We start from the raw sequence: 26,909 nt of genomic DNA, 5'->3' as shown, positions 1-26,909 counted from the left end.
TGCGTGTGTGTGTGAAACAACTCAGCGAGTGTGTGTGAGTGTGAAACTCCTCCGTAATAGTGTGAGTGTGAAAGAACTCAGTGAGTGTGTGTGTCTGAAACACCTCAGTGAGTGTGTGTGAAACACCGCATTGAGTGTGAGTGTGAAACTCCTCAGTGAATGCATTTGTGGATGTGAAACACCTCCGTGAGAGTGTGTGTGAGTGTGAAACACCTCAGTGAGTGTGAGCATGAAACACCTCAGTGCGTGTGTGTGAAACAACTGTGTGTGAGTGTGAAACACCTGAGTGTGTGTCCGTGTGTGTGAAACAGCTCCGTAATAGTGTGAGTGTGAAAGAACTCTGAGTGTGTGTGTGTCTGAAACACCTCAGTGAGTGTGTGTGTGAAACACCGCATTGAGTGTGAGTGTGTGAATCGCCTCAGTGAGCGTGTGAATCGCCTCAGTGTGAGTTTGTGAGTGTGATACACCTCAGTGCATGTGTGTGTGAAACACCTCAGTGTGTGAGTGTGAAACACCTCAGTGAGTGTGTGTGTGTGCAACACCTCAGAGCGTGTGTGAGTGTGAAACACTTCAGTGAATGTGTGTGTGTGCAACACCTCAGAGCGTGTGTGAGTGTGAAACACTTCAGTGAATGTGTGTGTGTGCAACACCTCAGAGCGTGTGTGAGCGTGAAACACCTCAGTGAATGTGTGTGTGTAACACCTCAGTGAGCGTGTGTGTGAGTGTGAAACACCTCAGTGAGTGAGTGTGTGAGTGTAAAACAACTCAGAGTATGTGTGTGAAACAACACGGTGAGAGTGTGTGTGAAACAACTGAGAGAGTGTGTGTCTGTGTGTGAGACACCTCAGTGAGTGTGAGTGTGAACCACCTCAATGAGTTTGTGTGTGTGTGTGAAACACCTCTGTGAATGAGTGTCTGTGTGAAAAACCTCAGTGCATGTCTATGTGTGTGTGAAATACCTCAGTCAGTGTGTGTGTCTGAAACACCTCCGTAATAGTGTGAGTGTGAAACACCTCCGTAATAATGTGTGTGTGTGTGTGTGTGTGTGTGTGTGTGTGTGTGAGTGTGAAACTCCTCAGAGTGTGTATGTGTGTGTGAATCAACTCAGTGAGAGTGCGCGTGAGCGTGAAACAACTGAGTGTGTGTAAAACACCTCAGTGAGTGAGTGCCTGTGTGTGTGAAACAATTCAGTGAGTGTGAAACACATTAGAGTGTGTGTGTGTTTGTGAAACACCTCAGAGTGAGAGTGTGAGAAACACCTCAGTGGGAGTGTGTATGTGAATCAACTCAGTGAGTGTGAAACACCTCAGTGAGTGTGTGTGTGAAACACCTCAGAGAGTGAGTGTGAAACAGCTGTGTGTGTGTGTGAAACACCTCAGAGTTTGTGAGAGGGTTAAACACCTCAGTGAGTGTGCATGTGTGTGTGTGTGTGAAACACCTGTGTGAGTGTGTGTGAATGTGTGAAACAACTCAGTGAGAGTGTGAAACAACTCAGTGAGAGTGTGAAACATCTCTGTGAGTGTGTGTGTGTGTTAAATAACTCGGTGAGTGTGAAACACCTCTGAGTGTGTGGAAGTGTGAAACACCTCAGTGAGCGTGTGTGTGTGTGACACACCTCAGTGAGAGTGAGTGTGAGTGTAAAACACCTCAGTGTCAAGGAGTCATAGTCATACGGCACAGAAGAAGGCCATTCGGCCCATCGAGCCCATGCCGGCTCTCTGTAGAGCAATCCAGTCAGTCCTATTCCCCCGCTCCATCCCTGTAGCCCTGCAAGTTTATTTCCCTCAAGTGCCTATCCAGTCTCCCCTTGAAAACATTGTGTGTCTTCGCTTCCACCACTTCCGTCAGCAGCGAATTGCAGGTCCTCACCACTCGCTGTGTAAAAATGTTTTCCCTCACTTCCCCCCTGTATCTCTTGCCCAAAACCTTAAATCTGTGTCCCTTAGTCCTTGTACCATCAACTAGTGGGAACAGCCTTTCCCTGTCTAGCCTATCCAAACCCGTCATAATCTTGTACACCTCTATCAAATCACCCCTCAACCTCCTTTTAAAAAAAATTCATTTATGGGATTTGGGCGTCGCTGGCAAGGCCAGCATTTATTGCCCATCCCGAGTTGCCCTTGAGAAGGTGGGGAACTTGGAGGTGGTGGTGTTCCCAAGCGTCTGCTGCCCTTGTCCTTCTAGGTGGAAGAGGTTGCGGGTTTGGGAAGTGCTGCTGTAGAAGCCTTGGCGAGTTGCTGCAGTGCATCTTGTAGATGGTACACACTGCAGCCACGGTATGCCGGTGATGGAGGGAGTGAATGTTTAAGGTGGTGGATGGGGTGCCAATCAAGCGGGCTGCTTTATCCTGGATGATGTCGAGCTTCTTGAGTGTTGTTGGAGCTGCACTCATCCAGGCAAGTGGAGAGTATTCCATCACACTCCTTACTTGTGCCTTGTAGATGGTGGAAAGGCTTTGGGGAGTCAGGAGGTGAGACACTCGCTGCAGAATACCTAGCCTCTGACCTGCTCTTGTTGCCACAGTATTTATGTGGCTGATCCAGTTAAGTTTCTGGTTAATGGTGACCCCTAGGATGTTGAAAGTGGGGGATTCGACGATGGTAATGCCATTGAATGTCAAGGGGAGGGGGTTAGACTCTCGCTTATTGGAGATAGTTATTGACTGGCACTTCTGTGGCACGAATGTTACCTGCCACTTAAGCTTGAACGTCATCCAGGTCTTGTTGCATGTGGGCATGGACTGCTTCATTATCTGTGGAGATGTGAATGGCGCTTAACACTGTGCAGTCATCAGCGAACATCCCCATTTCTGATCTTATGTTGGAGGGAATGTCATTGATGAAGCAGCTGAAGATGGTTTGCTCTAATGAAAACAAATTCAGCTTCTCTAACCTGTCCTTGTAGCTAAGATACCCCATCCCCGGAACCATTCTGGTAAATCTCTCTGCACCCTCTCAAGGGCCTTCACATCCTTCCTAAAGTGTGGTGACCAGAACTTGACGCAATACTCCAGTTGTGGCCTAACCAGTGCTTTATAAAGGTTCAGCATAACTTCTCTACTTTTGTACGCAATACCTCTATTTATGAAGCCCAAGGTCCCATATGCTTTGCTAACCACTCTCTCAATATGTCCTGCCACCTTCTGGGACCTATGCACATTAACTCCCAGGTCCCTCTGTCCCTTCACACTCTTTAAAACTGTGCCATTAGTTGTATATTGCCTCTCCTTGTTCTTTCTGCCAAAATGCATCACCTCATACTTCTCTGTATTAAATTCCATCTGCCACTTGTCTGCCCATTCTGCTAGCCTTTCTATGTCCTGTTGCAGTCGATTGGTATCATCCTCACAGTTTGCCACACCCCCAAGTTTGGTGTCATAGAATCATAGAAAGTTACAGCACAGACTGAGGCCATTTTGGCCCATCGTGTCCGCACCGGCCAACAAAGAGCTATCCAGCCTAATCCCACTTCCCAGCTCTTGGTCCGTAGCCCTGCAGGTTAGAGCATCCCAAGTGCACATCCAAGTACTTTTTACAAAAAGAAAATACTGCAGATGCTGGAAATCTGAAATAAAAACAGAAAATGCTGGCGATACGCAGCAGGTCAGGCAGCATCTGTGAAGAGAGAAACAGTTAACTTTTCAGGTCGATGACCTTTCGTCAGAACTGGCTTTTAAAGGGAGACAGAAAGCAATGAAGATGAACAAGGTAAAAGAGACAAATGGAAATCCCGTCGGAGAGAAGAGCAGAACTTCTTCAAGGTGAGCATTCCTGGAAGAGAGGTGGCAGTGAATTAAACACTAATACAAAAAGAAAATACTGCAGATGCTGGAAATCTGAAATAAAAACAGAAAATGCTGGAGATACTCAGCAGGTCAGGCAGCATCTGTGAAGAGAGAAACAGAGTTAACGTTTCAGGTCGATGACCTTTCATCAGAACTGGTTAGATGTAGTTGGGGTTCCTGCCTCTACCACCCTTTCAGGCAGTGAGTTCTGTTGTGTCGGTACCTTTCAACCTCGACACAATTAGGACTCAGAGATTCAAACATGAAGTGCTTTATTCAGGGAAGAAGGAAAGTTCTGGAGGGTTCCGAACAAAGAGAGCTAAACTTAACCAAGAGAACACCCAACCATTTATCTGCTGTGACAGTGCCACCACAGGTGGGAGGAGAACACATAATACATAACATATTCCTTCCCTCTTAAATGAAAGGTCCACATTATTCCTCAACAGGTAAGTTACTTTCAATGCACTCAACTAACCTAGGGTAGAGGTAGACTGCCTCAAACCCTGACTTTATCCTGGGGTTTATTCTGCCCCAGTCTTGTGGGTAAGTCACTAAGCCTACAGATCCAAGCGTCTTGGAGGCCGCCGCTCTCTGACAGGATACCGGCGGTCATCGCTGGCTTCCACAGCAGTAGGCATTGAAACAGGCCTGGATGGAGAAGGTGCCTGTGTCAGTCGAAAGTCAGGAGTTTGTACAGGTGGAACAGTCTCTGTGACTTCCTGTGTTGGAGAAGAGCACAGTGGCAAAGGATGCTGGTTTGCGGTATCATCCGGAAACAGTTCAGGCCAACCAGCCGTTGGAGCTTCTGTGGCTGTCTCTGCTCCTAGCAACAGTTGATCTGTGTGTCTTCTCCAGACGACGTCCTCAGCAGTCTCAACCGTGTAAGACACAGGACCCGTCTGCGCGATCACCGTAGCAGGAACCCATTTCGGTCCAGTGTTGTAGTTTCGAGCTAGGACGTGCTCTCCCGGATGAAACCATCTCTCCTTGGCTCTTTTCTCTCTCTTTTCAACTTGAGCTTGTTGTTGACGATGGACAACCTGCTCTGCCCTTGGAGGTTTGAGTAAGTCAAAACTTGTCCGCAACTGCCTTTTCATCATGAGCAAAGCGGGGGAAGTTTTGGTTGTGGCATGCGGCTCGTTCCTGTAGGACAACAGGAAGCTGTTCAGACGTTGGTGGATTGAGCCCTGACCTTGCGATGCCTTCAAGGCATGCTTCAAAGTTTGCACGAACCTTTCTGCCTGGTCATTAGTAGAGGGATGATAGGGCGCAGACCTGATGTGTTGGACACCATTCACATGCAGGAAGGTTGCAAACTCCTGTGATACAAATTGTGGACCATTGTCACTTACGAGTTGTTCCGGTGAGCCATAACGGCTGAACATCTCACCAAGTTTCTCAATTGTTTTCTCTGCAGTGGTAGACCTCATCACAGCGACCTCCGGGCACTTGCTACGAGCATCCACAACCACCATAAACATCTTCTCTTCGAAAGGACCGGCGAAGTCCACATGTACTCACTGCCACACTTCTGCAGGCCAATCCCAAGGGTGTAGGGTTGCCAGCTGTGGAACATTCTGGACCCTTTGACATGGGGAACATGTTTTGGCTTTCTCCTCAATATTCCCATCGAGACCTGGCCACCAGAAGTAGCTTCTTGCCATTTCCTTCATCCGAACCATCCCACTGTGGCCTGTATGAAGTTGTTGCAGTATAGGTTCCCTCAGAGGTAGCGGAATGATGACACGGCGTCCCCAAAGAAGACAACCTGCCTGGACGGAGAGCTCATTTCTTTTTGAAACGTAAGGTTTCAAACTAGGAGAATCTCCTATAGCTCTCCCTCGAATGACATCGTCCATTACCTCAGACAGGACTGGATCGTTGCGGGTGTACCTTCGCACCTGAACTGCAGTGACAGGTGCTCCCTCCACTTGTCTAAAGTAGAAGATGTCTATCTGACAAGGCTCTGGGGGAGTAACAGGCAAGGGTAGCCTCGAGAGACCATCTGCGTTGCCGTGCAAGTCTGATTTGCGACATTTGATGTCGTATGTGTGTCCTGACAACAGTAAATCCCACCTTTGCATCCTGCTTGCAGCGAGAGACGGAATTCCGGTGTGGGGCCCGAAGATTGAAGTCAATGGACGGTGGTCCGTCAGGAGTGTGAACCTTCTCCCAAACAGGTACTAATGAAATTTTTGAATTCCAAAAACGATTCCCAAGGCCTCGCGCTCGATCTGCGCATAGTTACTCTCGGCCTTGTTCAAGGTACGTGATGCGAAGGCGATAGGTTCCTCTTCACCCGAAGGCATGATGTGGGATATGACTGCTTCCACACCATATGGTGATGCATCACATGCTAGCTGCATGGGTAGCTTTGGGTCGAAGTGTGTCAGGACCTCCGACTTCAGCAATGCTTTCTTTGCTTGGGCGAAAGCTTCGTTGCACAGTTCAGTCCATTTCCATGTTTTGCCTTGACATAGCAACTGATGTAACGGCTTCAGCAATGTTGCTAAGTCTGGAATAAACTTCCCATAGTAGTTAAGTAGCCCCAGAAATGAATGTAACTGGCTCACATTCTGGGGTGCTGGGGACTCCACGATCGCCTTGACCTTTGACGGTGCCTTATGCAGGCCAGTAGCGTCAATCACATGCCCCAGGTACTCAACTGAAGACTGAAAGAATTCACATTTGTCTTTACGAACTCTGAGTCCGTACTCTTTCAGTCGTTGTAGTGTCGCATCCAAGTTCAGAAGATGATCCTCCTCATTTGTCCCAGTGACAAGGATGTCGTCCAGGTAGCAGTGGACTCCTGGCAGTCCACTCAAAATCTGATCCATTGCCCTTTGGAATAGAGCAGGGGCCGATGTAATTCCAAACGGAAGGCGGCAGTACCTGTATAGCCCCTTGTGTGTCACAATTGTCAGCAGCTCCTTTGATTTGTCATCGACATGTATTTGTAGATAAGCCTGGCATAAGTCTATTTTGCTGAACTTTTGCCCTCCGGCCAGGCCCGTAAAAAGATCATCAATGAGGGGAAGAGGGTACTGTTCCACAGACAGCACCGGGTTAATAGTCACTTTAAAATCCCTGCAGATTCGAACAGATCCATCCTTTTTCAGGACAGGAACAATGGGTGTGGCCCATTTGCTCACGCTCACAGGCTCCAGGACTCCATTCTCGACTAAAGCCTCCAAGTTAGCCTCAACTTTTGGCCTAATTGCATAGGATACAGGTCGGGCTTTGTGAAACTTCAGCTTGCTGTCAGGTTTAATGTCCAGTCTCACGCTGATCTTTTTCATGCTCCCAAGTTCCCCATTGAAGAGTTCTGCATGTTTGTTTAACACTGCAGTCAGACCTGACTCCCCTTTTGACATCATGCGGACTGCAGGCCAGTCCAGCATGATTTTCTCTAGCCACGCACGTCCCAGTAGCGATGGGTAATTTCCCTTTACCACATATAGTGGCAGTTTCGCAGTCTGTCCGTTCAATTTAACTGTCAGCTCAGTGGCGCCTCTCATGGCCACAGGTTCGCCGGTATACGTCTTTAGCACAATGTTTGTTGGCTGAAGGGTAAGATGCTTTAGCATTTTGTTGTAAACAGTGTCTGAAACAAGGGACACAGCTGCGCCTGTGTCCACCTCCATCCGTACTGGTTGTCCCTCCACCAGTGGTGACACCCAGTAGCCATTTGAACCACCTGCAACCATCAGTATGTGCACCTCTTCCTCCTCAGAGGTGTCGCTCCCCTCTGTTTTGCTTGTTCCATCATACTGCACTGAATGAACACTCTTTTTCCTCTCTTGTCCAAATACAGACATTTTGCTTCCATGCTTCCCAGCTCTGTCTGTTCTTTTTTTACCTCTACAGGTGCGTTCAATGTGACCCTTTTTGCCACAATTTCGGCATTCCAGCTCCGTACACCAGCAGTCATTAGCGTAATGGCCCGTTTTCCCACAACGGTAAGATGTGCCGTTCCGCGCACCTTTAGGCTCAGACGACACCTTGCGAACTCTCCCTGTTGAACTCAACTGGTGAGCCTCCTTTTCCACCATCTCCATGGAGACACTAACTCCAATGGCCTTTTCAAGAGTAAGGTTGGCCTCAGTAAGAAGGCGCTTCTGTGTGGCTGCACTTTGCAGACCACACACAAGTCTGTCTCTAATGGTGTCATTCAGCACCTCCTTGAACTGGCAGTGTTCCGACAACCTTTTTAAAGCAGCAATAAACATTGTCACTGATTCCCACTCCTCTTGATTCCGTTTGTGAAATCTAAATCTCTCAGCAATCACCAGAGGTTTTGGTGAAACATGTGCTCCAAGAATTTCCACCAGTTGCTTATATGTCTTAGTTCCTGGCTTATCTGGCTGCACAAGGCTGTGAAGTGAATTGAATGTCTTCAGCCCCATTACACTCAAAAAGGTAGGCACGACCCTTTCGTTTGCCACCGCATTCGCCAAGACAAAATAGTCAAAACGTTCCGTATAAGCGCTCCATTGCTCCACATTTTCATCAAAATCACCGATGTTTCCTAATATAGTCGCCATCTCACGTTTCAAATTTAAATTTCTGTTTACTTACTGCACCCGTAACGTTAATGTAATGCTGCAATCTCTGTTCCGAGTGTTTTGTAGTCGAAAACAAGAAAGTTCTCACAACGCAGATTCATCCGATCCTCGTCGCCACTTTGTTGTGTCGGTACCTTTCGACCTAGACACAATTAGGACTCAGAACTCAGATTCAAACATGAAGTGCTTTATTCAGGGAAGAAGGAAAGTTCTGGAGGGTTCTGAACAAAGAGAGCTAAACTTAACCAAGAGAACACCCAACCATTTATCTGCTGTGACAGCGCCACCACAGGTGGGAGGAGAACACGCAATACATAACACGTTCCAGACCCCCACAACCCTCTGGTGAAGAAATTTCCCCTCAAATCCCCTCTAAACCTTCCACCAAGTACTTTAAATTTGTGCCACTTGGTTTTTGACCCCTCTGCTAAGGGAAATAAGTCCTTTCTATCCACTTTATCTATGCCCCTCATAATTTTATACACCTCAATAAGGTCTCCCCTCAGCCTCCTCTGTTCCAAGGAAAACAGACCCAGCCTATCCAGTCTTTCCTCATAGCTAAGATTCTCTACTCCCAACAACATCCTTGTAAATCTCCTGTACCCTCTCTAGTGCAATCACATCTTTCCTGTAATGTGGTGACCAGAACTGCACGCAGTACTCTAGCTGAGGCCTAACTAGTGTTTTATACAGTTGAAGCATAACACCCCCTGCTCTTGTATTCTATGCCACGGCTAATAAAGGCAAGCATTCCGTATGCCTTCTTAACCACCTTATCTACCTGGCCTGCAACCTTCAGGGATCTGTGGACATGCACTCCAAGGTCCCTTTGTTCCTCTACACTACTCAGTGTCCTACCATTTAATGTGTATTCCCTTTCCTTGTTAGCCCTCCCCAAATGCATTACCTCACACTTCTCCAGATTGAATTCCATTTGCTACTGTCCTGCCCATCTGACCAATTTATTGATATCCTCCTGCAGCCTACAGCTTCCTTCTTCAGTATCAACCACACAGCCGATTTTAGTATCATCTGCAAACTTCTTAATCATACCCCCTATATTCAAGTCTAGATCATTGATATATACCACAAAAAGCAAGGGACCTAGTACTGAACCCTGTGGAGCCCCACTGGAAACAGTCTTCCAGTCACAAAAACACCCATCAACCATTACCCTCTGCTTCCTGTCTCTGAGCCAGTTTTGAATCCAACTTGACTCTTTGCCCTGGATCCCATGGGCTTTTAACTTCGTGACCAGTCTGCCATGTGGAACCTTATCAAAAGCCTTGCTAAAGTCCATATAAACTACATCAAATGCACAACCCTCATCTACCCTCCTTGTTACCTCCACAAAAAATTCAATCAAGTTTGTCAGACACGATCTTCCCTTAACAAACCCGTGCTGACTATCCTTGATTAATCTGTGTCTTTCTAAATGAAGATTTATCCTGTCCTTCAGAATTCTTTCCAATAATTTACCCACCACCGAGGTTAGGCTGACTGGCCTGTAATTACTCGGTCTATCCTTTTCTCCCTTTTTAAACAAGGGTACCACATTAGCAGTCCTCCAGTGCTCCGGCAGCACACCTGAAGCCAGAGAGGATTGAAAAATGATGGTCAGGGCCTCTGCTATTTCCTCTTTTGCTTCGCTTAACAGCCTGGGATACATTTCATCCGGGCTTTGGGAGTTATCCATTTTTAAAGCTGCTAAACCCCTTAATACTTCCTCTCTCACTATGTTTATTTCATCTAATATTTCACATTCCTCCCCCGATAGCAATGTCTGCTTCGCCCCTCTCCTTTGTGAAAACAGACGCAAAGTATTCATTAAGAACCCTACCGACGTCTCCCGCCTCCACACACAGATTACCCTCATGATCACTAATAGGCCCTACCCTTTCTTTAGTTATCCTCTTACTCTTAATATATTTATAAAACATCTTTGGGTTTTCCTTGATTTTACTTGCCAAGAATTTTTCATGCTCTCTATGCTTTCCTAATATCCTTTTAAATTGCACCCCTGCACTTTCTGTACTCCAGATTCTGGCGTATTTAGCCCTCGGTATCTGTCATACGCCTCCCTTTTTTTCTTTATCCTACACTGTATGTCCCTAGACATCCAGGGGGCTCTAGATTTGTTAGTGCCACCTTTTTTCTTTAAGGGTACGTATTTGGTCTGAACCCTCCAGATCTCCTCCTTGAATGCCTCCCACTGCTCTGACACTGATTTACATTCAAGTAGCTGTTTCCAGTCCACTATGGCTAAATCCCCTCTGAGCTTAGTAAAATTTGCTTTTCCCCAATTTAGAATTTTTATTCCTGGTCTATCCTTGTCCTTTTCCATAACTACCTTAAATCTAACTGAATTATGGTCACCAGCACCAAAATGCTCTCCCTTCTACCTGCCCAGCTTCATTCCCTAAAACTAAGTCCAGAACCGCCCCCTCCCTTGTTAGGCTTGCTACATACTGGCTAAAAAAGTTCTCCTGGATGCATTTTAGGAATTCCGCACCCTCAATACCCTTCACACTAATTTTATCCCAGTTAATATTGGGGTAGTTGAAATCCCCTACTATTACTGCCCTATAGTTTTTGCACTTCTCAGAAATTTGTCTACATATTTGCTCTTCTATCTCCCTCTCACTGTTTGGGGGTCTGTAGTATACTCCCAGCAGTGTGATCACCCCTTTTTTGTTTTTCAATTCGATCCATATGGCCTCGTTTGATGATCCCTCCAACATATCATCCCTCCTCACAGCTGTAATAGTTTCTTTAATCAATACCACGACCCCCCCCTCCCTTTTTACCTCCCTCTTTATCCCGTCTGAAAATCCTGTAACCAGGAATGTTGAGCTGCCATACCTGTCCCACTTTCTGCCATGTCTCTGTAATAGCTATAATATCATAGTCCCAAGTATCTACCTGTGCCCTCAGCTCATCTGCCTTGTTCGCTATACCCCTTGCATTGAAGTATGTACCATTTAGTACAGGCAAACCTCCTTGTTGACTACTATCTAGCCCTTGATTCCTCTGTCCTTCCAATTTACTTTCTACGTTTTTGTTTTCCAATTCCAGTTTTTCTTCCCTCCCTATTGACTCTATACTTAGGTTCCCATCCCCCTGCCAAGCTAGTTTAAACCCTCCCCAACAGCTCTAGCAAACCCTCCCACGAGGATATTGGTCCCGTTCCCATTGAGGTGTAAACCTGTCTGGCTTATAGAGGTCCCACCTCCCCCAGAAACGGTTCCAATTCCTCAGAAATGTAAAGCCCTTCCTCCTACACCATCTCTCCAGCCACGCATTTATCTGCTCTATCTTCCTATTTCTGTACTCACTAGCACGTGGCACTGGTAGTAATCCGGAGATTACTAGCTTTGAGATCCTGCTTTTTAACCTCTTTCCCAGCTCCCTAAACTCTGCCTGCAGGACCTCATCCCTCTTCCTACCTATGTCATTGGTACCGATATGGACCACGATCTCTGGCTGTTCACCCTCCCCCCTCAGAATGCCCTGCAGCCGTTAAGTGACATCCTTGACCCTGGAACCAGGGAGGCAACATACCATCCTGGAGTCATGTCTGCAGCCGCAGAAACACCTGTCTGCTCCCCTAACTATTGAATCCCCTATCATAATTGCTCTTCCTCTCCTCTTCCCGCCCCCCGGGCCTGTGCAGCTGAGCCTTCCATGGTGCTGTGGACTTGGCATTGGCAAATTTAGAAATTCTACTCTGTATTCCAATAGCCAGGTCATTTATATATATAAAAAAAAACAGTGGCCCCGGCACTGACCCTTGGGGAACACCACTGTCTACCATCCTCCAATCTGAAAAACTGCCATTTACCATAACTCGCTGTTTTCTGTCCTTAAGCCAATTCCTTATCCAATCTGCCACTGACCCACCATCATGAGCATTAATTTTGTTAATCAGCCTTCTGTGTGGTACTTTGTCAAATGCCTTCCTAAAATCCATGTAGACAACATCCATTGCATTCCCTTCATCGATCCTCTCTGTCTCCGGGTGCGTAAGCCTCTGGCACTAGGCCGCAGAGAGGAGGGAAGGAAGGATCGCGTGGGGGCCGGGGGGTGGCCGAAGGAGCACGGGGAGGTTGGGTGAAGGTCAGGGACCAGGACCAGCACGGGGTGGGGAGATAGGAGAACGATCGTGGGTGGGATCACCCTGGGGGGCGGGGCGGGTGAAGATCAGGGACCAGAGGAGGTTAGCGAACGATCAGCAGCCAGAGGAACAGTTTGAGGGCTGGAGGTGCATGGGGTTGGGGGAGAGGTCTCATTGGGGGGGGATCGGAGACCTGGTTGTGGGGGGGGGATCGGAAACCTCCTGGGGGGTCTCCGATCACGGGGGTGGGTTAGGTAAGGATGCTGGATTCAGAAGGTAAGTGTAAAGTTAAATTCAAAATGGAGGTTAAAGCAGTGGCTTCCAGCCTCATTATAATACTTAAATAGACGACCCGCCTCCTGGGAGCAGGTTGGCTGCCTGCCACCACCCCCCCCCTCCCCCGTCTCTCCTCCCCTCGGAAGTGGGCGGTTTGGAGGCGGGTTCTGGCCAGGATTCAGATTTTGAACACTTTAACTTCCCATACGACTCCAACCCACCTGATTTTTTTAGGTTAAAGTTCCCCCCCTGTGTGTGAGATGTTTGTGCACATGGACATGTGTATATTGCTGTGAGAGGCCTGACCTGTAGATGGAGCTAAAACTACCAATTTGCAGGTTTTGAGAGGAGTACAAGACTCTAATATAGTCAGTCAACAACAATTTGTTAAACTGAAAAGTCTTCATTTCTATCATACCAGTGAGTGAAAGAGTAAAGTTCTAAATCAATAATTTGTTAGTAATTCCAATCAAATCTGGTAGCTGCACTCGGGTTTGTTATTCCCCTTTATTACATTTAATAAAGTAGTAGCCCCCAGGTTTTGTTATTAAATGTTAATGTGAAGTTAGACAATACATAAAGGGAATCACTGCATGACAAAGGGCTCTGTGTTCCAGCATCTGCATATTGCAATAACCACAACTAAATATTCATCAGGTTATGCTAGAGAACTCCAACCTGACTGTTTCCTATATTTTCTGAATGTAAAAATAATGATTAATAGAGTAATTGTAATTTTTGAAATCTAGTTATTTTAGTTTAAATTGTGATAAATTAAACAGTATCTGAGAGAGAAGGGTCAATGCCTCAGTGTTTAATTGTGCGTTGTTAATGCGCATGCTCAGAGGGTCAATAGAATTTACTGGGTCATTGTCGCAGAACACAGCCAAAACGTTTATGAGGCTCTATAGGGAAGGATATTGGACTTAACTGGCACATAATGAGTTGGCTCATAATGAATACCAGCCTTTGATTTTATTCTCTCCACTTGGAAGCTGAACTCTGAACTCCTGCTCGATTGGTCACTTAGGCCTAGTCTTTCGCTCCCCTCCTGGGAGAGGTAACCTGGCAACATCACATGGAGCAGAAAGCGTGCTCAGACTCTGACAGCATTCAGTGAAGGAATGAGATGGTCCATGCAACACACTGGCCAGCAAGAGAGAGATAGTAGAAGTGGGTGACAAGCATATCCCACAAAAATGAGTTTGCTCGATGGTGCAATCATCCTGTCTGTAACATCAGATGCAAGGAAATTCAGGTGCCAGTTTATTTTATTCAGGTCAGTGTTTGCATTCAGTTGTATTTTATATTGAATTGAATTTCTCCTCCACAACCATTAGTGTGGATCAACCTATTTTTGTTTTTAGGCTTCCTGATCTTTATTCTGCAAAAGCATGAAGGTCGTAATAGTTTTATAATAAACTAGAAAATAATAGATCTGTACATCTCGGTCAAGATTACAATGATGTGAAAAGGTGTGAATATTCTTTGGTAGTATTTTCCTGTGTATGTGTGTATTTTGAAAATGTTTCATAAATCTTTACAAGGATTTTGTATTGTTTCTTAAAGGGCTATTGCCATCTCTGTAAAGTTGGTGGAAAAGCTATTTAGGTTAGTTTTTCAGCAAGGGACAGGGTGATACATGAATTCATTTCTTATTGAATTAATTATATCACATGTCACCACAACAAGCAGATCTTTAAGTTTTATATCCCAAAGTTGAACCAATCTTTGTTTAGTTCAAGTTTTAAACAGACAGCATCCAATTTATTTTTGACGCATGAGACGGTTTAAAAATTAAAATAGTTGGAATATCTCTCAGCATAACCCTGTAAGAAACTTTAATCCCATTATAAATCCCCAAAAATCAACAATGCATAATAATTTCTGTGAGCCAAAAAAAACTTAATTCTAATCCTTACAATCCTGCCATTATTTCAGGGTTTAACTTTGACTAAAGAACTGGAGAAGGGAAAATAGGGCATTTGTAAGAAGACGCTGTGTATACATAAATACTATGTGTCATTGTAGAAAGTTTGTGAATAAATAAACAAGGCGTATTATTTTCCTTCAGTAGGGCTCAGTAATCATGGGAAAAGATTTCCTCTGTGTGCTACGTATAATAAAATTGTAAGCCTGTTTTTTTTATCAAGGAGTCTTTGATTTCAGCGCACAGAGGAAATCAGACCCCCATTTGTCAAGACAATAATATAAGCCTGTGCAAAAATGACTTAACAACCCATATTTAAGATGACCTTGCTAAATTTTGGTAACATTTCCATTCCAATATTTTTCCTTATGTCTGTTTCATTTAATCTATGTATTGACTGGCACTAGTACATTGGCATGACTGGTTGGCTGACTCTCTTTTTTAGATTCACATGAAACTAATGTTGATTTACTTTAATTAATAATTACTAACACCTCGTAGATCTCCTCGAAGAATGCTGTGAGCAGAAAGAGAAGGAAGGAAATGTGCTGGCCAAGTGCCAGTTTATATTGTGACCTGAATTCTTGCTAAAGTTGTGCCATGAAATAGATCATTCATCAATGTTGTTTAACGTGGTAAATAAAAGATTTAAAATGTAGCTCCATGTGGTGCAATTTATGTCCCAAAGTGAGTTCCTGTCATCAACCTAAGTGAGATATAAACCGTATCTCATAGCTCTTTGCCATTTATTCTGTTTACACCAGATTTTAGGTACGTATTTAAAATAATAATCAGGTGAAGATATAAATTAACTTATTCTGTTCAGTTTATCCCCTATCCTGAAGGTGCTGTTGGAGGGGGGGGGGGGGCTGATTTTCGACTTTCGTCTAAAATGGCATGAAGTCAGGAGAGCACCTGTGCCGTGTGTTCGAAGCCGATGTCAAGAGGCCTGAACCATTTTCAGATCTCATTTGAATGCAGCCAGCAAGGTAAATGGGCACTCTGCTGCAGCTTCCTGGTCGTGGGACGGCGAGGAATCGGCCCTTCTCCTATGCGGAGTTGGCTAGCAGATAAGGACACAGCGGGAGGGTAGGAGCCGATCCCAGAGGCGGGGGGAAGCATGGGCCAGGAGCGGACTGCAGTGTTCCTGAATGCTCCTCTTGGCCCTACTAAAAGAAAAGAAAAAAAGGTTTGGTGCCCTTTTGTGGAGTGGCCTCCACCAGACCCTTTAAGGACTGCTGGTTAGGCCTGTTGCAAATAACCAAAGCATGCCATTAGCACTTTAAAATTGCAATAGAGCTCCTACAACAGTGTAGGACCCTGATTTGCATATTTAAATAGCTTCTCACTCAAAACAGGCAGGCGTGCTGCTTACTCATTTACAGGCCTGCCCATAAATTGCATCAGGTGGACATTAGCTGAGATTACCCCTCAACTCTCCTTTGCCGGCTGTCCTTTTTTCAAGTGAGAAATGGACAGCCAACAGTTGAAAATCGTCCCCACTGTCGCATACTGGGCTACAGTTCCACCAGTTCCAAAAGCCCTCCAGTACCTCACTCGAGGCTATTCTTCAAGCATGAATCCAAATACAAAGTTGGCAAGCTATTCCAGCAAGTGAGGCATCATGACAAACCTCAGTTCTGTTCTCAGATGACACATGTATTTCAACATGAATCATTAAATATTGTTCTGGTGTGGGAATCTTGGCTGATTTTTCCCTTTCCACAATTGTAATACACGTATCACCACTCTAGCAAGATAGGCTAACTCAGTACAGACTATGTATCGCACCTGGGACCATCCTGGTCTGCATAGTTCAGTTCCACACTGAGCCATCAGAAAGCTATGAAATAGTGATTTTAATTGTGAGCGACTTTGACATACAGACTGGTCCTGATGGCATCATTGTGAACCTTTTCTTTTGTTAGTTTTGTCTGTTCCCAATTGCAATGTCCCCGCCATGAAATATGATCACCAGATAGTAAAGCAGTGTGTTGTGTCTAAGCATACTGTCTGTTCCATGTTACTAAACAAGGGCTGTCCCAATGTCTCCATCTTTGCATTTGGTTTGGTTCCTGCATTGATGCAAGATACAATGCACCTATATTATGATCAGACCCATCAAAAAGCATGATAGTAATGACACGTACTGATTTTTTTGTGATTTTTAATCATAATTTTTGTTATATTATGATCTCACACAAATAAACTTGATGACTCGTATAATTGTACAATCGGATGAACTGTTTCCTCACCATATCACCATGATTTAACCACTTAGACTGCCAGCAATTCCAGGGAAGCCTCTGTCTCCCTGGAGCAACTGGTTTTATAAGCTTTCACCTCCTGTATTTAGTGGGAATTGGGTCAAAAGAGCACGAGGTGTATTTCATGAACAGGATGAGAACAGGGCGTGAGGAGAGAGCAAAACTTGGGTTCAGGGTTAGGGAAGGGGGAAGCCTTATTTGCGGGGCGGGGGAGGTTTCCCTGGGTGGGCAAGGAGAAAGCAGCAGAGGTAGATGGACGCAATTATAGTGACACTTAGCAAAAGCATAATTCTGATGGTTCTTGAAATCAGAATTGGTCTGTTCTTCAAACTACACCTTTTTTTCTTTTAATCCAAAGAGTCATTGAATTTTACCAATATAGATGAACCATTACATTGATCTTTATCAGCAGCTTATAGATGGACAGATGGGGCACCTCAGTGTATTAATAAAAACATACTTCCTGTAAAGCATCAAGCATATTTGGACTTTGCTTTGTATTTCAACACTCCAGTAAACGTTAAACTGATTTCCCTAGAAGCGTTGTGCTTCCTGGATTAGGATCTCTTTGCCATGAGAGTCATTGGAAATTACTTGGTATATTGTCATTTCCTGCTTGGTCTACAATCCTTTATCCATACCACTGTAATATTGAATTAAGTAAACAGTGTAAAGTTACAGTGTCTTCCAGTGCAGATGATGCTTGTTTGAAATGGCTATAAGTATCATAGTTTTTAATGAATATTTATTGCAAAATTGTATTAGAGGCATGGGCCCTTGTTATAAATAGTGAAACATGAGTGTGTACGATCTGGATTGTCACTGCATGTTTCCACGGTAACTGTATACTGCAGATTCCAGTAAAGAAATATATTTTTTTGTCAGATTATTAGATTGTTGTCGTCTTCTTCTTAGGCAGTCCCTCGGAACCGAGGATGACTTGCTTCCACATTAAAAATGAGTTCTCAGGTGACTGATGAGTCCAATGCAGGACCTACAGCCTCTGTCACAGGTGGGGCAGATGGTGGTTGAAGGGGTGGGTGGGTGGGGTGCTTGGGTTGACGTGCGCTCCTTGCGCTGCCTGCGCTTGGCTTCCGCTTGCTCCCGGCGAAGAGACTCGAGGTGTTCGGCGCCTTCCCGGATGCTTCTCCTCCACTTTGTGCGGTCTTGGGCCAGGGATTCCCAGGTGTCGGTGGGGATGTTACACTTTTTCAAGGAGGCTTTGAGGGTGTCCTTGAAGTGTTTCCTCTGCCCACCTGGGGCTCTCTTGCCGTGCTGGAGCTCCGAGTAGAGCGCTTGTTTTGGAAGTCTCGTATCGGGCATGCGGACAATGTGACCCGTCCATCGGAGCTGATCGAGCCGCGGTCAAAGCTTCGATGCTGGGGATGTTGGCCTGAGCAAGAACACTGACGTTGGTGTGCCTATCCTGCCAATGGATTTGCAGGATCTTGTGGAGGCAGCGTTGGTGGTACCTCTCCAGTGCTTTGAGGTACCTGCTGTACATGGTCCATGTCTCTGAGGCATACAGCAGGGCGGGTATCACTGCTGCTCTGTAGTCCATGAGCTTAGTGCCGGGCTTGAGGTCCTGGTCTTCAAACACTCTCTTCCTCAGGCAACCGAAGGCTGCACTGGCACACTGAAGGCGGTGTTGGACTTCGTCGTCGACGTCTGCCCTTGTTGACAGTAGGCTCCCGAGGTATGGAAAGTGGTCCACGTTGTCCAAGACCTTGTCGTGGATTTTGATAATTGGGGGGCAGTACTGTGTGGCGGGGGCAGATTGGTAGAGGACCTTTGTCTTACGGATGTTTAGTGTAAGGCCCATGCTCTCGTACACTTCGGTGAAGGTGTTGACGATGGTTTGGAGTTCGACCTCCGAGTGAGTGCAGACGCAAGCATAGTCAGATTGTTGTAGTCAAATTAGTATCCGCATAATTACTGAATAATACTGTAGTGAGTTATGCAGGTTTTACTTAAAAACTAATACACATCAAAGTCCAGCTAGATTTCAATCTTCAATGTGCATGTATTTCTAGTAATATTTCAAAAAAAATGTTTCTCCTCTCCTCCCTTTAAGGGAATACAAGTGTGCTCGGGTACAAATCCATGGGCCCAATGCTCACTGCTGCTCCATCCAAGTGATCATTCTTCATACTTGAGACTAGGCAGTAATTGTGGCTGCCCATTCGCCTATGGAGAACATCACAGCCGAGCCCAATCCTGTCCTCACCCAACACAGAGTGGGTGATTTTGCCATTGGGGAGCTTTTGGAGGTGGGACTCCCACTTGTCGGGTTTCAGTCCCTCCTCCAACAACTTCTGGCCAACCCATGCTATTTTCCCTTGATTGACCTTGTTAAACCCACCCAGCGGGCTTAGCAGGTCAATTAAGGGAAAGCCGGTTGCAGAGAACGTCAACATATGACGTTTCATCTGTCAAAGATGAATTGTTATCATTTGACAGCTCTGTGAAGCTGTCAAACAGTGACATCCTCTGTAGTTTGATGAGGTCTTGAATTTAAGACCTCATCAAACATCTTTCTTTTGCAGAAATGAGATGGTTGTTGCATTGGAGAATGCAATGGCCATCTCCAATGCGGAGGTCCGAGACTCTCTGCATACACACCGACTGAAGCCTGCAGGAAGAAACAAAGGTAAGTACACTTTTACTAACACTTTGCACTTACCTCAGATCCTCACCTCTACACTCTTGCACCCATCACTTACCTTCACAGCACACTTTTGCACCCTCCTGACCCCCCCCCCCCCACTCCCCGACCCCCGCAGGCCCACTACGTGCCTCGCTGACCTGGTGGGTTTGGAGCCTTCGGGAAGCCCACACTTGTGAGGGCAAAAAGGGGATAACCCTATTTTATGCCTGTTAACTACCTGTTAACAGGCAGTTCATGGGCTTTAATCCCTTCCTGCCTCCAAGGAGACGGGACCCTGCGCGGGACAGCTACCCGCCTCCTAGGAAGTTGGCACGGAGGCGGGTTGGGCACCTGCCCCCAAATTCTGCCATTTTCCCGGCAGTCCCGCCTCCATACCCGTCTCCCCAGGGCTGGCAAGATCGCCCCCAGAGTCACTGGATAATCATCAGCAATCTGGTTGATTTTTCAGCTCCCAAAAGCAAGGGCATTGAGAGCAATAGTAGCACTCGAGTCATCTTATCTGTGACTGGCTGAAGAAGCATAGACCTTTCCACTGTTTATTGCTCATGCATTTATCCACTCAGCAATGAGGAGAGTTCCAAATGCCTTTAATTTATGCATTTACAAAATATAAATTTCCTTTTAACATATTATATGATGATCAGGTTACAGTGTGGTGTATTACCATACTCTTTTTTAACACATGTATATAGCTGATGAACTGACATGTCCAGTAACTAAAAATTAATAGAAAATATTGATTAAAAAAAATCCATGTTCTTTTTTGTCCATACATGATTCATAACTTTGTCAGATCCCAGACAGCTATTGGGAAAGTAAAGAGCCTGGCATGTAGCATAGATTGCCAAACAGTGTTTTTTAAAATATTATTCGATGTACTGCGATGCTCGATGAATTGATTTATCTGAAAGGACTATCCCAGTGCGAGGACTGTTCATTTTCATTGAGCGTATTTCAAAAAAGAGAGTCATTGATGTTTTGGAATTCCCTGGGAAGCGGAATTGTTGCTGTGGTAAACTTGCCTCCCTGCAGTTCACAGTGGCTCCCTTTGAGGACGTGCAGTTGATTAATGAAATAATAATCATATCAACAAACAGGCTAGCTGCAGATGTGACTGGTAGAGCTACACCATGATCCCAATTAGAAAGACAAACATGCATGTCTTTGAAAGTTTGCTGCGTCAAAACGGAGAGAAAACAAAAAATACCATCTTGGTTAACTTGAACATTTCAGTGTAAATGTAACGAGTTAAGTGGCATTTGTAGTTTCTGATGTAACTCAAGCTGATTCCCTGAGTGTGACTGTGGGATACTGGTGTGATGATCTCATTGAACCACCAGCATGCTACAAGGCTCCAATTACTATTGATTTCAGATTTCAGAGTGGATCATTCTCGTCACCATAGATTTCACTTGGATTTTGCTGTATGGAATCTCAAGGGTATATTTGACAAAGATCAGCAAAACAAGCAGATAGTCCAGCTCCCTTTTACATCAACAATGAAGCCATGCAAGTTGTAGCATGCTGGCGCTGTGATTAACCCATCTTCACACCGTCAGCAGTCACTCTGAACAGCAGGAATAATTGTGAAAATGGGCTCATTCACTTACAAGTACTGTTGTTGGTTCAAGGCTACATTCACTGACATCAGACTTTTTTTTAAAACATATGATCAAAAATTTTGAGTAATATTCACTCTCATCTGCCTAAATAATATACATTTTTCAACTTCAATTGAAAGGAATTAACAAAATGGATCCATACAAATTATTCACCATGGCACAAGATTCAGATAGGAGCAAAGAGAAATTAAGATTACAAAGTTAAGCGTAAAAAGGAGTCAGCAGGGTAATAGACTTGTGAATAAATTACCCAGGAAGGTCACTGAAGTGGACTGTCCAAATGGATTAAAGTAGCAATTAGAAAAGATATTGAGGGCTATAATGCGAAGGCAGCTGAGACCTGTTTAAAAAATATAGGTGAGCTTGGGGGTCTTAATGATCTTTTCCCATGCTTAAACATTCTTATGCACCTAATGTAAAATGGTTGGTGTCTGTGGAACCAAGATAATTACCACTTGTATGAGATATTTGATGTTTTTAAACTTGCCAAGATGGATGGTAGGAAGTATTGGTGCTCACAGGGAGCATACTTTTGGAAATCAGGGGCTGCAATTTCCCAAGGTGCACTGCCTGTGAGCACCACTACGCAGTGGGAATGCCAAAATTGTGAAATATTGAAAGTACTCCCACTATTCTTAGCTTTTCTTTGAAAATGATGTAATATCAGGTTTTCATTAACTTTATTGCACAGTCTTTCAAGCTGATGTATCTCTTTTCCTGAGTCTTTTTATTCCCTGTTTTGAAGTTAACAATATTGCAAATCTACATTGGCTTTCTCATTTGAATTTTGAAGTTATTTTATCTCGAGCTTTATTCTTAATAACCATTAATTTAGAATTTACTGCAGAACCATGTATACTGCACCTCTGAATGTGACATGCATTTGAATTTGCATCACAATAGACACTGTGGTAGCACTGTGTGCAGAAGTACCATTGGGTAGCACTACAAAATAGATCCCATCACTACTGATTTCTCGGGTGCCCTAAAAAGGTAATGAGCATAGACCAGGCATCTTCACACTGGTGAGTGGAGGGGAGGGAAAGGTTGGACAGGAAAGTCTCCACTGAGCTGCTCTTGTGGTTCCTGACAGCTCGCCACACTCTTTGTTGCATTTCTTTTAATGATTTCTTCAGCCTATCTCCCTCCTCAAAGTAAATAAAGGAATCATTAAACACTTGTGAATACAATGTCCTTTTAAAAGCTTTGTTGGTTTAAGTCCAGTAAAAGCCCAACTGCCCATCAACCTAAATGGCAATAGAAAAATGAGGTGGCATTTGGAAATGCAATCCACAGAGGATCATCTTCCCCTACCTGGGGCCTTGCAAATTCTATTTTAAAAGGGACATGCGCATCCAAGACCAAAGTGGTTTGAATTAGGTCAAATTCAAGTATTCCTCAGAGAAGGTTATTTCAGGCTTGCAGTTCAACTTTGCACTCATCAATAACAATTTGCACTAAAGGTCATAGCTAAATCTTACTCCAAAATAGTCCACATGAAATTTGCAATGTTCTAGTTACTTGCCAGCACTGCTAAATTGTCCCAAGTATATACGTGGCTGCTTGGTTGTTATTGAAATTGATCTGAAATTGACATGCTGATAGCTAGAAAGGTGAACATGGACTGTCAATCCAGCGAAATGACTTTAAATTGTCTGTGAAACACCACTTTAGATTCATGACTTCACCACATCACATTTGCATTCAGTGTGAAAGAGAGAAAAAGGTAATATTTATCTTAAAAACACAAATAATTGAAATGAGAACAGAAAATGCTGGAATAGCACATTTGGCCAGTTGGCATTTTAGAAGAAAGAGAGTGTTAATAATTTGTGAGAAACCCTTCATTAGTGCTGTTATTCCAGAATTTATTGTTTTTAGTTCACATTTTCATTTTTGTGATTTTCTATTTTATCTCAATTAAATAATTGTTTGTTGTACTGGTTATTTTTTTTATTTTCATGATTGCTGAATATAAACAGGACGTCCATTCAAGTAACAGGCATCAATTTAGCAGCACAGCGCTGCAGATGTAATTCGCTTACTAACAGATAACTGCACCGAGGGGAGAATATTTTCCTCTTTTTCAAAAAGGGACCAGTCACCCTACACATTCATACTTGTCAAGCTGCTAAATTGCCACTTCACAAATATAACTTTCAAAGAGTTTGGCAATCTAGCTGTGATGTTTTCATAATGGCTTGACCATAAAGGCGCCAAAAAATGAGAACAACATTTCCAATTTAACCACAAGGCCCTGTAATTCCATATTAGGCATTTAGATTGTTTGGTGTTTCCATTTGACATGACACCATTCAAAGGTTAATGCATTTTACAGACAATGAATTTAATTTCTTCTTGCAGTAGCCAATTTACCCACATTATTATTTTACAAATTAGGTATATTAGCAAGACAATGTTAACCTGATACCTGATTAAGTTTTGTTCATAGACAATAACATAAACAGAGGTGAGCCCCTACCTCCTCCCTATTCCTTGGAGGTGACCACTCCTCTTCATATTATGCTTTACCCTCAGGCTCCGAGACAAAGGAGATCCTTTTAGGGTGCATCAAAGCGTTACATTCACAGGCACCAGGCCTGCTGTGTTCCTCTTGGCTCCACTGCGGTTTCCGGCCCCCGCTCATTGCTGGTGATGCAGCAGCCCAAATTTGAAATCTCTTTGCTGGCAAGCTGCCTGGGGACACCCAGGAGGCATCTGCAGCTTGCCCATCTCATGTAGATGAGGCCCTAGGCCCAATATCAGATGGGCCTCCCATTCCGATGCGCGCAGTTCAACAGGCCAGCACAAACCAATTGCTAGGCCAATATATGGATGGTGCTGGAAATCACCCATTATCCTGCATATGAACCCAACCCATAGACACACGACATTCTTTGGAATTACATTCCATCCTTTTGCATGAAGCTCCACCATGTCCTGATGGATGCTGACTGATGCAGGGCATGGAAACTGTGACAACTGTTATCCTATTGCAGCTAAAACCAAGTGTATGTTGAAAAGCAGTTGCTGTGTTCCATACAATGGGTTTCACATAAATCTTCATTGACCATCTGTCTATTATTGCTGGCTACACATTGCAGTTATTAATATTCCATTTATACACTTCATTTAAATAAGAACTGCACAGTTGTTAAAATATACCTAAAACTATTGATAGTATGTTTATTGAAGAGCTCAATAAATTTTCATTTCAGGAAAATAATTATTTTATTCAGATATTTCATCGGTTTCTATTTACATTCTGGTCTGGGAAATGAATGTTTAATTCTGCATTTTTAATACTGAATTATCATAAACAGGTGATTGTATTGTGTTAACATGATGCACAATACAAAACCAAGAATATGTGGTAATTATTCAATAAATAAAAATTCACCACTCCTGTAATAATGAATATGTTTACATTTATTTGAACAAATTAAGTGTTACATTGGCTGAAACTTGTATAAATCCGCAAAAAGCGAAATACTGCAGATGCTGGAAATGAAAACAGAAAATGCTCGAAACACTCAGCAGGTCAGTCAGCATCTGTGAAGAAAGGAAAAAGCTGAACGTTTCCTTTAGAACAGGCTACAAGACCTGCAACATTCATCTTTTCCCTTTTACCACAGATGCTGCCTGACCTGCTGAGTACTTCCAGAATTTTCTGTTTTTATTCTAGTATAAATCAATTTCTGTTTCTGCAAAATCAAAATGAATGTTATGCATAGTAAATCCTCAAGATGAGTATTCTATATAAAATATGTAAGTTCAAAGGACGCAGCATATATATTCAAATATATCCCCACATTCCTTTCAATAAAACAAATGCAATGATTGTTTTCAGGATGAGTAAGTTTCTTGACATTTGGGAGATATTTTTGATAAGTTAATTTAGATTATTAAATTCTGAAGGAAGATGTGCTAAAAATTAATAATGTAAAGAAACAATAAAAGGGTTCATTCTAAATAATTGAAAATAAGAAAATGCCTAAGAAGTGAATGGATTTGATAAAGAAATCAAAATTAAAAATAGAAAATCTCATTTCTTTAAACCGATTATATTAACCCCAGATAAATCCGTATCTTATTTGGGAGTGCAGTTGAACAATTACTTGTGTTCTATCAGTTTGTTCCACTTTCAGTCCAGAATACATTGTCATATATTGTGTATTTTTTTAAACTTCAGTAAGTTAAACAAAAAAAATATTCAAACTGTTTAATCTCCTTGTTACATTTAATAGTATGGTAGAAAACCATACAAATAATTTCCAGTGAATTCATAACAAATTAGATTCCTGGGTGAATAGATTATTGAATCTAAAACTTAGATTATAAGAAATAACAGTTTGGAAATGTTTAGAAATGCAATCATATATAGAATCATAGAATGGTTATAGCACAGAAGGACGCCATTCGGCCCGTCAAGCCCGTGCCGGTGCAATCAATCCATTGACAATTTTAAGTTGTATTTTTTTATTCGGCAGTAGAATAGTTTAAAATCTTGCTCTTCCTTCATATAACTAAGTCTAGTTCTGAATCTGAGTTCAGGACTTACTTTTGTTTATATCTCCCCACCCCCCCCCCCCCACGCTGCACAAGTTTCTCAGAATAGACCTTTAACAAAGCCCTAACAGTTCTTAAGCAATCGTTTTCTGCTAATTTCCTTTCACCCATTTTAGGATGAGAATAACTAGTGGTATTAATGGATGAAACACCCATTACCTGGTGTCACTCATTAGTTTCCTTATGTCTACTCGTTTGTATAAATTAACAATAAGAGGAAAATATGTTCTACTTTGTAACAAGATGTAGCAAGCAGCTGTCTGTTCTACTGTAACATCATTTACCTCACATTTGCAAAAGAATGCCGTGCCTCTAGGGAAAACCAACCTTATAGAAGGCTTTTTTTCTAAATAGGCCATACTTTTTATTAGTCAAGGCTAAACAGAATACACCAAAGCAATGAGCTTAACTCTTTTCACAGAATGTTGTGATTATATATGGTGCGATACCTGTGTGTGATCTGTGAGTCCGTGATGCTGGACAGAGTAGTATTTTGCTTTTGAATAATTTCTCCGGAGGCTCAAAGTTTCAATATTCATTCTGGACCTTTCATGTAGAATCTGTTGTTTTAACACCTGGTAAATCTTCACCAGGAATTTCCTTATGGTTTCTCCCGGTCAGCTGCCGTAACTTCGGCAGATTGGCGGAAACAGCAACAACAACAACTTGTATTTATGTAATGCCTTTAACGTAGTAAAGTGTCCCAAGGCACTTCACAGGAGTGTTTTAAGAGAAAAATTTGACACCGAGTCACATAGGGGTACGGTAGCAGAGTGGTTATTTAACTGGGCTAGTAATCCAGAGGCCTGGACTGATAATCCGGAGATGTGAATTCAAATCCCATCACGGCAGCTGGAGGAATTTAAATTCAGTTAATTAAATAAATTTGGAATTAAAAAGCTAGTATCAGTAATGAAATTACTGGATTGTCGTAAAAGCCCATCTGGTTCACTAATGTCCTTTAGGGAATGAAATTTGCCGTCGTTACCGATGGTTGACTCTTAACTGCCCTCTGAAATGGCCTAGCAAGTTGTATCAAATCGCAACGACAAAGTGGTTCAAGAAGGCGGCTCAACACCATCTTCACAAGGGTAATTAGGGATGGGCAATA

General features: G+C 43.6%; 2 protein-coding genes across 2 annotated transcripts in view; one reads left to right on the top strand and one right to left on the bottom strand.

Moving 5' to 3' along the window:
- The window catches only part of LOC147122085 (uncharacterized), a 188,020-nt gene that overhangs the window by 92,778 nt on the left and 68,333 nt on the right, over window positions 1–26,909 (bottom strand). The gene's annotated exons all lie outside the window — the stretch shown is intronic.
- The window catches only part of LOC147122084 (disabled homolog 1-like), a 454,991-nt gene continuing 441,721 nt past the window's right edge, over window positions 13,640–26,909 (top strand). Inside the window, exon 1 of the mRNA XM_085982823.1 lies at window positions 13,640–14,021. The gene's annotated coding sequence lies outside the window, so the exon portion shown is untranslated. The remainder of the gene's footprint in view (window positions 14,022–26,909) is intronic.

The sequence above is a fragment of the Somniosus microcephalus genome, chromosome 3 (assembly GCF_052327205.1).
Source record: "Somniosus microcephalus isolate GS21.2 chromosome 3, FLI_Smic_1.0, whole genome shotgun sequence".
Lineage (NCBI taxonomy): Eukaryota > Metazoa > Chordata > Chondrichthyes > Squaliformes > Somniosidae > Somniosus > Somniosus microcephalus.
The sequence above is the reverse complement of the archived record's forward strand: the minus strand, read 5'-3'. Positions and strand labels throughout refer to the sequence as shown.